At 40.0% G+C, this 11,758-nt stretch overlaps 1 pseudogene; it reads left to right on the top strand.

The window, feature by feature from the left end:
• Positions 1–8,234: 8,234 nt before the first annotated feature.
• On the top strand, positions 8,235–8,725 carry LOC115892415 (annotated as a pseudogene).
• The last annotated feature ends 3,033 nt before the right edge of the window (positions 8,726–11,758 follow it).

The following is an 11,758-nucleotide window of genomic DNA, read 5'->3' as shown; positions in this document are numbered from 1 at the left end:
TACTTCCTAACGATGCAATCAGGATGCCTTCACATGCTCCCTCACACCTGAAATAAGTGTTATGTATCTAAGGCTCTCTCTTCAGCGTTTTGTATCTAAGGCTCCCCTGCCCTTTGGTGTGGCCTGGTTTAGCCAGTCCAAACCAGATGCAGATAGTTGTGTGGGAAGCTTGGCGACACAGACAGTTATACTATCACCCACAAGATAACTGGTCAATTGTGGGCTGGGCTTAAAAGGTGGGCTGATGATCCCCAGTGCATGATGAGCATGGCAATAAATGCACAGGGAGACTAGGTTCCCATCCACCAAGGGAAGCCTGCACTCGAGTGTCCACCTGGACAGGAAGTGATGGACACAGTCCTGAAAGCACAGCAGGCACTGCTCCCACCCACCAATGGGCAGCCTGCCTGGAGAGTCAACCGTGGACATCAAGGCTGGAATTCCCTTTCTGGCTCAACAAAATTACCAGAGACCAAACCATAGACATCATAGAACTCCTTTACCTAGTCAACACTGTCTGGCTCTTTCGTGACGTAAGTCTCAAACCAAGAACACCAACAGGAACAGGGCCACACATCTCAACATTGACACCACACCCCCTTGACACTCAGAATGCTTAAGCCCTGAATCACAAGATCTCAACTTCTTTTTTGGAAAGGTGTTTCTTTATCTCATGATTTACAAAGATACAAAGACTTGGTCAGAAGGACCAAAATACTTTCTGAAATTAGAAACAAAATTATTATAACATTCAAATAGAATCAATCCCATGAACAAACCATGACTCACAGAATTTAATTACTAAGTAGCTGTCGTTTTTACACCTCTTTCCTTTTAAATTTATTCTTTTTTATTTTAAAAAATAAATAGAGAGGCCAGGCGCGGTGGCTCAAGCCTGTAATCCCAGCACTTTGGGAGGCCGAGACGGGCGGATCACGAGGTCAGGAGATCAAGACCAGCCTGGCTAACACGGTGAAACCCCGTCTCTACTAAAAAAAAATACAAAAAAATTAGCCAGGCAAGGTGGTGGATGCCTGTAGTCCCAGCTACTCGGAAGGTTGAGGCAGGAGAATGGCATAAACCCGGGAGGCGGAGCTTGCAGTGAGCTGAGATCCGGCCACTGCACTCCAGCCTGGGCGACAGAGAGAGACTCCGTCTCAAAATAATAATAATAATAATAATAATCAAATAAATAAAAAGAGATGGAGTCTCCCTATGTTGACTCGCTATGTTGATGAGAATGGTCTCAAACTCCTGGCCTCAAGTGATTCTCCCATCTCGGCCTCCTAAAGTGCTGGAATTACAGGCATGAGCCACCTCTCGCAGCTTAAATGTATTCTGTAGTGCTAGTTCTTCCCCTGCCCCAGGATAAAAGTTAGGTCAAATCCCATTAATTTTTCTGGTCATTTTATTTAATAAATATCTGCCCGTGACTCATTTAAAGCGGCCTTATGTATATAAAAGTGAAAACGACAACCTTGATTTAAACTTACATTTTCACTGTCTCTTCCAGTTCTGATCTGCAGTCAAGCAGAAGCCTGAACTCGAGGAAGGGAAGGGCCTCTGACTCATGATTTCCGACCTAGCACGGTTAAGAATCTTCCCCCATTTGCTGACTTAGTTTCTGAATCTACTGTGTTTAGGGCTCAAGGAGAGAAGCCAGGGAGCAATAGAGTTCTTCCTTGATGGGCAGCATTGCGGTGATCTAACACTGACACTGTCCTGAGGTTGCAAATACTTGAAACTGACTCTTCCCTTTAGGGGAGACTTTTGGCTTCTATGCAGAAATCTCTCATCCGAGCTTCCTTTGATGACGGCAATTTCAGCTGGATATTTACAGCCCTCATCCACCACGCAAAGTTTCTGATTCAAATCCAGGCTACCGAGCTGACAGGAGTGGTGCAGACAATGATGTAGCCAAAGCAGACAGGTACCTGCCATTCACCGACGTACAAATGTTTCCAAAGCGCCTGAGGCCTGGAAACTCCGGTGGCTGGTTGGGGGATCATGGCCAGGGGCGGAGGAGAACATCTGAGCCCCTGTGTGACCTGGATCTCATTCGGGCTATGGGGGTGCAAACAGGTTCCAATCCGCGAGGAGGATGCACTAAAGTGACCCGCTTAGGCCACAAAACCAGGTGCACTCTGGGAGGCACGACTTGCTGAGCTCCATTTTGGAGGCGGGGAACCCTGAGGCGGCGACTTGACACCCCTCCTGGGCAGCCAAAACAAACCATTGCGGAGGATTCTTTTCCACGCAAGGAGAGACCTCAGCCATGAACTCTGCAGCATCCCAAGTGTCCAGAACGCCCGGAAGTGGCAACGCCTACTGACACCAAGGCGGCAACTGAGACGGAAACTTGGTGGCCAAGGCCGCCTCACCCATGCGCCTGCGCGAGCTCTACTGACGACGCCTGCGCACTGCAAGGTGGGCGCCGCTCTCCATCTTCTAAGCAGTCTCCTACTGCCATCTAGTGTTGGCTACTGGAATATCGGCTAAAACTCCCCCAGAGAGAGTGCCTCGCAGGCCTTTTGACCAGCTGTTGTGAATTGATATACTGCTATGTTTGCTGCATTTTACAGTGAGCCTTGACCCCACAATTGAATGCTATTATAACCCCTACAAAAACTAATTGACAAAAAAGACCAATGGGTTAGGGTGTGAAGGCCACTAGGTAATACAGGTCCAGGTGGTCTTATATTAAACTTGTTAATCCAAGTCCGTGGAGGTCCTGGGAGGAAAAGGTTCTCAACAGATCTTAGGGCCGCTTCGTAAGTTGGCCTCAGATGATCTTCTCTCAACACTGATTAGTTGGAACCATCCTGGGTTAAATTAATATGGAATGTGTTATCAGACAACATGGTTTATCATTAAAAAGTCCCTCAGTATGTACTTAAAAGGACTGTGACTGGACACTTAGACCCAGATGACTGTGTAACCTGGACTACAAAAGAAAAAAAAGTTTAAAAAATAAGCCTTGGTTTTCCACAGTGGAGTTTCTTGTTCCTGAGTATAACACTTGTATGCTTTGGAAGCTACACTTAAAGGCTGACAGAAGCCCATGGTTCCTGTCACGTATTGGCTATTATTTTTGCTTGGCTAAACTACACCATTGCTCGGTGGAGTCACCAGATATGGGAGTGACTGAGCTTCAGATGATGCCAGTCTCAGTACCAGTTCTCTTCAATCACATAAGAGACCTTAACTGAGAACCATCTGGCTGAGCTGGGTCAATCCTCAGAACTATGAGAGGTAATAATAAAGTTATTGTTGCTGTTTTCAGCCACTAAGTTCTAGGATGGTTTGTCATGTAGCATTGGATAACCTGAACCTTTCCACTAAATGATGACGGTTTTAATCAAATATGCACAAGGATATGCAGCTGAAAACCCAAAATGCCATTCAGTATGGGTCTAGGCACAAAGTAGGATGAATTCTGAAAACATCGTATTTTGATGCAGAAGAGAGTTGTACTTAATTCGTATTGCAAACAGTGGATAGAAAAAAAATGTGGAAGAGCTTACAATGGAATTGAGATGGAGAAAGTTGGGAGGACACAGAGGTGGATGAAACTGAGAGGTGTCCTAGACACCTCTCAGTTCCTTTATTTGATGGATGCTACCCTAACACTTTGGTAAAATCAATTTGCAAAATCAATCATTTGGCATAGGTAGGAACTTTCTGCAGTTGAGCCCCTGGAATGATGGCTATGCTTAATCTCAATAAATTTTGGAATTAATCTCATGATTATCAGAAAATCCCATATTTGTCTTAATCCCATAATTATCTGAAAATTTTGCTTGTCGTGCCTCTACTGTCCCTCAAGCCATGGATGCAGAGTTTATTCCCACATACAGGTTTCTCTTTCCCATGAACAAATGTTATAATGCCCCTTAACACTCCCAACTTCACTTTCAATTGTATCAATCTCTTTGAATAATCAATTTGTGTCTTTGCTGATTTTCTCAATTGTATGTCTGTTTCCTACTTGCAACCACTATGTAAGATCAGCAGCATATTTCCTGAGTTCAGATTGATATTCACATGCAAAAGACAACATAGCTTTAGCTTGGCACCAGGATTTTAAAAATAGGAGGCCGGGCGCGGTGGCTCAAGCCTGTAATCCCAGCACTTTGGGAGGCCGAGACGGGCGGATCACGAGGTCAGGAGATCGAGACCATCCTGACTAACACAGTGAAACCCCGTCTCTACTAAAAATACAAAAAAAAACTAGCCGGGCGAGGTGGCGGGCGCCTGTAATCCCAGCTACTCGGGAGGCTGAGGCGGGAGAATGGCGCAAACCCGGGAGGCGGAGCTTGCAGTGAGCCGAGATCCGGCCACTGCACTCCAGTCCGGGCGACAGAGCGAGACTTCGCCTCAAAAAAAAAAAAAAAAAAAAAAAAAAAAAAAAAAAAAAAAATAAAAATAGGAAGGACATCTAACATGTCAGCATGAAAAAGTTAGATTCATCTTTATTGGGAATACTTACAACTATCGAGGTGTTGCTTTCCAGCCACCAAAATAGGCAGTTCAATTGAAAGGAGTAAGACCATCTGGTTGGTGGTATGGACCATTCATCAAACAGGACAAGCAAAAATAGCTTATATCAGTTTATGAGTGTAGCTCCCAACATACACAACTGTCATGCTCAGTAACAGAAGACTCCACCCATGGCAGCCAAGACTTAATTCCTACACCATGTTTTGTAGTACAGGTGATGTAATCTTTCTGAGTCTATGTGTCTACTCACGTCCTTGTAGTCCAGATCAAGGGTTTTTTAAATGATAAACAATGTTGCCCAATAACACAGTCAGTACTCCACATTAATTTTAACCCAGTATGTTTCCAAATCAAAGAAATCGGAAACGTAGCTTCCAGTTCCAAAATAGTGTCATAGAAGCAAGCTGGCTTCACTCCCTCAACTCCCACAGAAAACCAAAACCAAATATACAGTGCAGAGATTAACACCAGAAATATCCAATAACTCATCTATGAAGACAGAACAGTTCCCAGGGCCACAGAGAAGTGAAAAGAACACTGAGCAGAGGGTAAGAGAATCCGACTTCCACATCTGTGACTCCCCTCCCTCCATTCTGCAGGGCACCAAACTTGTGGAATATTTTCCCCCAATCCACTGTTTCTACACTAGGAAAAAAGATCAAGGTGAACAACCAGTTTCCCCACTATCTTGGGTTCCCTGGCAGGAGACCTGTCCTCTATTTTTTCTCTTTCTTTTTTTTTTTTTTTTTTTTTTTTTTTTTTTGAGACGGAGTCTCGCTCTGTCGCCCAGGCTGGAGTGCAGTGGCCGGATCTCAGCTCACTGCAAGCTCCGCCTCCCGGGTTTACGCCATTCTCCTGCCTCAGCCTCCCGAGTAGCTGGGACTACAGGCGCCCGCCACCTCGCCTGGCTAGTTTTTTGTATTTTTTAGTAGAGACGGGGTTTCACCGTGTTAGCCAGGATGGTCTCGATCTCCTGACCTCATGATCCGCCCGTCTCAGCCTCCCAAAGTGCTAGGATTACAGGCTTGAGCCACCGTGCCCGGCCCCTGCCCTCTATCTTAACCCACGGGAGGCACCAAGAGTGCTTAAAGGGAGAAATACCCCTAAGGACAGAGGTGGAAAGTGGTTCTACTGTCCCCAACCTTGGAAACTCTGCTCTGTAACTCAGCCAAAGCAGACACCAAATCAGCGTCTGCTCAGCAGCACCACACTGTAGAAGGTTCCTTCTACAGCTCCCCTGGGAATGAACCCCTAGCCAGGCTTTCCACACTGCTGAGATATTCCCTTTTGGGACCTCCCACATGCCAGAACGGCAGTGTTCCCACAGATTATTAGAGCTGAGGCAAATCTCGGCTTAAGGCTCCACCTAGACCTGAAAAGGAGGCAGTGATTTAGCATTAAAGAACCTCTAAGCTTGAGAACAAAATGGCTGACTGGGCCTGGTGGCTCATGCCTGTAATCCCAGCACTTTGGGAGGATGAGACAAGTAAATTACTTGAGTGCAGGAGTTTGAGACCAGCCAGGGAAATACAAAAAAATAGAAAATAATCAATAAAATGACAGTTCTCACCTATTAAAAATAACCTTGAATAGAAATGGACTAAATTCCTCACTGAAAATGTATAGACTAGATGAATGAATTTTAAAAAACAAGACCCAACTATGTACTGCCTACAAGAAATTCATCTCATCTATAGAGACACACATAGACTGAAAGTGAAAGGATAAGAAAAGACATTCCATGCAGATACAAACCAAAAGTGAACACGAGTGGCTGTACTTATATCAGACAAAACAGACTTCAAACCAAAAGCTGTAAACAGAGACAAAGAAAGATATTATATAATACAAAAGGAATCCATTCAACAAGAGAATATAATTCTAAGTATTAGTATATATGCATCCAACACCACAGCACACATCTATCTAAAGCAAATATTATTAGATCTGAAGGGAGAAGTAGATCCCAAAACTATAATTGTTGGAAACTATACAAATACATGACAATTGAACAACATGCTCCTGAATGATCCATGGGTGAAGGAAAGAAATAAGAATGAAGTTTTAAAATTCCTTGAACAAAACAGAAATAGAAACACTACATGCTAAATAAAACCTATGGGACACAACAAAAAACCATATTAAGAGGTAAGTTTACATTAATAAATGCCTACATCAAAAAACTAGAAAGATTTCAATTAAACAACTTAATAATGCACCTCAAGGAAAAGAAAAACAAGAACAAACCAAACCCAAAATTTATAGAAGGAAAACGATAAAGATCAGAGCAGAAGTAAACAAAATTGAGACTAAAAAAACAAAGATCAATGAAACAAAAAGTTGGTTTTTTGAATAGCTAAACAAAATTGACAACCTATTACTTAGACTAAGAAAAAAGAAAGAAGACCCAAATAAATAAAAGCAGCTACAAAAAAGGTGGCATCACAATGGAAACCACAGAAATACAAAGGATCACTAGAGGTTACTATGAACAATAGTAACTAGAGATTACTATACACCGATGAATTAAAAAACTTAGGGGAAATACATAAATGGCTGTACACATATAGCCTACCAAGACTGAACAAAAAAGAAAAAAAAAATACACAACCTAATAGACAACAGCAAATAATGAGATTGAATCAATAATAAAAAGTCTTCCAACAAAAATCCAGGACTTGATGGCCTTGTTGCTAAAGTCTACCAAACTTTTAAAGATGATTTAATAGCAATTCTTCTCAAACTGTTTTTAAAAATTGAACCAGAGGGAATTATTCCTAACTCATTTTATGAGGCCAGCATAACCCTGGTACCAAAACCAGACAAACACATAAAAACCACAAAAAAACTACAGACTAATATCCCTCATGAACATAGATGCAAAAATCCTCAGTAAAATACTACCAAACCAAATCCAATGATACATCTAAAAGATCATACACCATGATTAAACCAGGAATGCAAAGATGGTTCAATATATGCAAATCAATAAATTTGATACATCAATAGAATGAAGGATGAAAACTACATAATCATCTCAATAGATGCAGAAAAAGCATTTGATAAAATTCAACATCGCTTCATGATAAAAATTCTCAATAAAGTAAGTAGAGAAGGAAATTACCTCAACATAATGAAGGCTGTATATAACAAACCCACCCACAGCTAACATAATACTGAATGGGGAAAAACTGAAAGTTTTTCCTCTAAGAACTGAAATAAGACCAGGATGCCTACCCTCAGCATTCTTATTCAGCATGGTACTGGAAGTCTTAGCCAGAGCAATTGGAAAAGAGAAAGAACTAAAAGGCATTCAATAGGAAAGGAGGATGTCAAATTTTCCCTGTTTGCAGATGACATGATTTTATACATTAAAAAGCCTAAAGATTCTCCCAAAAACTCTTAGAACTAATAAATTCAGTAAAGTTACAGGATACAAAATCAATGCAAAAAAAAGTAGCACTTCTATACATAAACAATAAACTAGCCAAAAACAAAATCAAGGTTATCATATTTACAATAGTTACAGAAAATGAAAATAAAAGACGTAGGAATAAATTTAACCAAGGAGATGAAAGACCTCTAAAGAAAAACTACAAAACACTGATGAGTGAAACTGAAGAGGTTACAAACAAATGGAAAGACATCTCATGCTCGTGTATTAGATTTAATATTGTTAAAATGATTGCTCTTAAGCTTGGCGTTTGGTCGATGGGGACCCACACGGGTTCAACATGTGTATCAAGAAGTGTTATTTCTGTTTGGGGCCCATCTACCCTGGCCAAGGCATGATGTTCATCCACAACGATTGCAAGGTGTTCAGATTTTGTAAATCTAAATGTCATAAAAACTTTAAAAAGAAGCACAATCCTCATAAAGTTAGGTGGACCAAAGCATTCTGGAAAGCAGCCAGTAAAGAGCTTACAGTGGATAATTCATTTGAATTTGAAAAACATAGAAATGAGCCTATCAAATACCAGCGAGAGCTATGGAATAAAACTACTGATGCAATGAAGAGAGTTGAAGAGATCAAACAGAAACGCCAAGCTAAATTTATAATGAGCAGATTGAAGAAAAATAAGAGCTACAGAAAGCTCAGGATATCAAAGAAGTCAAGCAAAACATTCATCTTATCCGAGACCCTCTTGCAGACAAAGGGAAACAGTTGGAAGAGAAAATGGTACAGCAGTTACAAGAGGATGTGGACATGGAAGATCCTTCTTAAAAATCTCTGTAACCATATCTTTTATGTACATTTGAATGTGCCCTTTGGAGACTTGGAACTGTTAAATTATTCGTTTATTTTTTACATAAGGTCACTTAAATGAAAAGTGATTAAAATATATCCTTCCTACATTGCCACCTGCAAAACTTCAGATATTATGGATGTTAGATTGCATCTCAGTGTAAAATCTTCACTGATAGATGTACTTACGTAAATCATGAAAATTTCACTTATAACTATAGAAGTGAATTATGGACGTAAAATGGTTATGTCATTTGGATAATGGCACAAGGCAGCATTTGTATAATAACTAATGGCAAAAATTCATGGCTAGTGATGTATAAAATAAAATATTTTTTGCACTAAAATATTCTCTTTATTAATGTTATAGAAGGGGGATACAACAAGTAACTAACAATTTGTATGACAGTGTCAAATATTATTTTGATTTTAGTATTTCCTGTTTTGGTTTATTTACATCTTAGATGAGCATAGTGACATTGTTTGATGAAGCCTAATTATGCTGGACTGTTTTGACCTAGTTTAACTCTTCTGATAGGTAGTTGTGGATGTTAGGGATGAGAACTGAATAATCTTTGCCTGAAATGACACTACACTCTAGAAGTTCCACTTTGGAGAATACTCAGTTCTCACTTGAGATTCCTGGTAGAAGAAACTTTGTTTTTCTAGCCTATCAATGATCTAGAAGCAGAGGAATCCCAGTCCCTTTTAAAAGTTATTATGTGGTTTTCTTTTAAAGAGCTCCTGTTTTGGGGAAGTAGAATTTATGGGTACAACATCTGTTCATTATTTGCACATAAAATAAAACCATTTAAAAAGTAAAATGACCACACTATCCAAAACAACCTACAGATTCAGTGCAATCCCAAAATAACAATGACTTTCTTCACAGAAATAGAAAAAAAATTCCTAAACTTTGAATGAAGCCAAAAAAGGCCCCAAAATAGCCAAAGCAATCCTGAACAACAAGAACAAAGCTGGAGGCATCACACTACCAGACCTCAAAATATACTACAAAGCTATAGTAACCAAATCAGCACGATATTGGCATAAAAACAGACACATAGACCAATGGAGAAGAATAGAAAAATCCAGAAATTAATCCATGTGTCTACAGCCAACTGATTTTTGACAAAGATGTCAAGAACACTCAATAGGTAAAGGACAGTCTCTTCAATAAATGGTGCTGAGAATACTGGATATCCATATACAGAATAAAGAAACTACATCCCCACCTCTCACCACATCAAAAATCAACTCAGAATGGACCACAAATCTAAATGTAGGACCCAAAATGATAAAACTACTAGATGAAAAAAATATATAAGGAAAACACTTCAGGACATTGGTCTGAGAAAAGATTTTATGAATAAGACCTCAAAAGCCCAACCAACAAAATTAAAAATAAACAAATCTGACTATATATACCTAAAAAAAACTTCTGTACAGCAAAGGAAACAATCAACAAATTGAAGAGACAACCTACAGAATGGGAAGAATGGGAGAAAATATTTGCAAACTACTCATCCAATAGGGGATTAATATCCAGAATATACAAGAACGCAAAAATCTCAATAGCAAAAACAAAATTGGATTTTAAAATGGGCAAATAATCTGAACAGACATTTCTTAAAAGAATACACACAAATAATCAACAAACATAAAAAATACTCAACACCACTAATCAGGGAAATGTAAATAAAAACCACAAAGAGGCATCATCTTACCTGAGTTAAGGGGGCTATTATCAAAAAGATGAAAAGAAAATAATAAAGGCTGGCAAAAATGCAGAAAAGGGGGAACTCTGGCCGGGTGCGGTGGCTCATGCCTGTAATCCCAACATTTTGGGAGGCGGAAGGAGATGGATCACCTGAGGTCAGGAGTTTGAAATCAGACTGGGCCATATGGCAAAACCACATCTCTACTAAAAAAAAAAAAAAACACAAAAAAACAATTAACCAGGCATAGTGATGGGTGCCTGCTACTCGGGAGGCTGAGACAGGAGAATCGCTTGAACCTGGGAGGCGAAGGTTGCAGTGAGCAGAGATCACTCTACTGCACTGCAGCCTGGGCCACAGACTGAGACTCTGTCTCCTCCCCACCCTCCAAAAAAAAAAAAAAGTAGGGGAGGAACTCTTATATGCTGTTGGCAGGAATGTTATATACTGTTGGCGGGAATGCCAGTACAGCCACTAGAGAGAATAGTATGGAGGTCCCTCAATAAAATATAAATGGAACTACCATGTGATCCAGCAATCCCGCTACTGACATTTATTTTTTTAAAAATGAAATCATATTAGAAAGGCATCTGCACCCCACGTTTATTACAGCAGTATTCACAAGAGCTAAGATATGGAATCAATCTCGGTGTCCAACAATACATGGATGTAAAAGAAAATGTGTTATATATACAAGTGAAATAATACTCAGCATAAGAAAGAATGCAATCTTGTCATTTGCAGCAACATAGATGGAACTGAAGGACATTATGCTGAGTGAATAAAGCCAGGAACTGTTAAACACTGCGTCTTCTCACTCATATATGGAAGCTGAAAAATGCTGATCTCATAAAAGTGAAAAGTGGACCAGTGGTTACTAGAGGCTGGGAAGGGTAGGGAGAAAGAGGGATAGAGAGAGATTTTTAAAGAATACAAATACAGCTAGGTAGGAGGAATAAATTCTAGTATTCTATAACACTGTAGAATGACTATAGTTAACAGTTATATTATGTAGTTTCAAATAGGTAGAAAGAGGATACTGAATGTTCCCAACACAAAGAAATTTTAAATGTTTGAGATGATGGATATGCCAGTTACCCTGATCTGATCACCATGTACTTACGTGTATTGAAACATCACTATGTACCCCACGAATGTGTTCAATTATTATTTGTCAATTAAAAATAAAAATTTATTAAAACTAACATGGGATTCTGCTACACATAATTAGAATTACTGGTTGGAATGTAAATTGGGACAACCACATTGGGAAACAGTTTGCCAATTTATTGTA

The sequence above is a fragment of the Rhinopithecus roxellana genome, chromosome 12 (genome assembly GCF_007565055.1).
Source record: "Rhinopithecus roxellana isolate Shanxi Qingling chromosome 12, ASM756505v1, whole genome shotgun sequence".
NCBI classification, from domain to species: domain Eukaryota; kingdom Metazoa; phylum Chordata; class Mammalia; order Primates; family Cercopithecidae; genus Rhinopithecus; species Rhinopithecus roxellana.
This window is presented reverse-complemented; position numbering and strand designations above follow the sequence as displayed.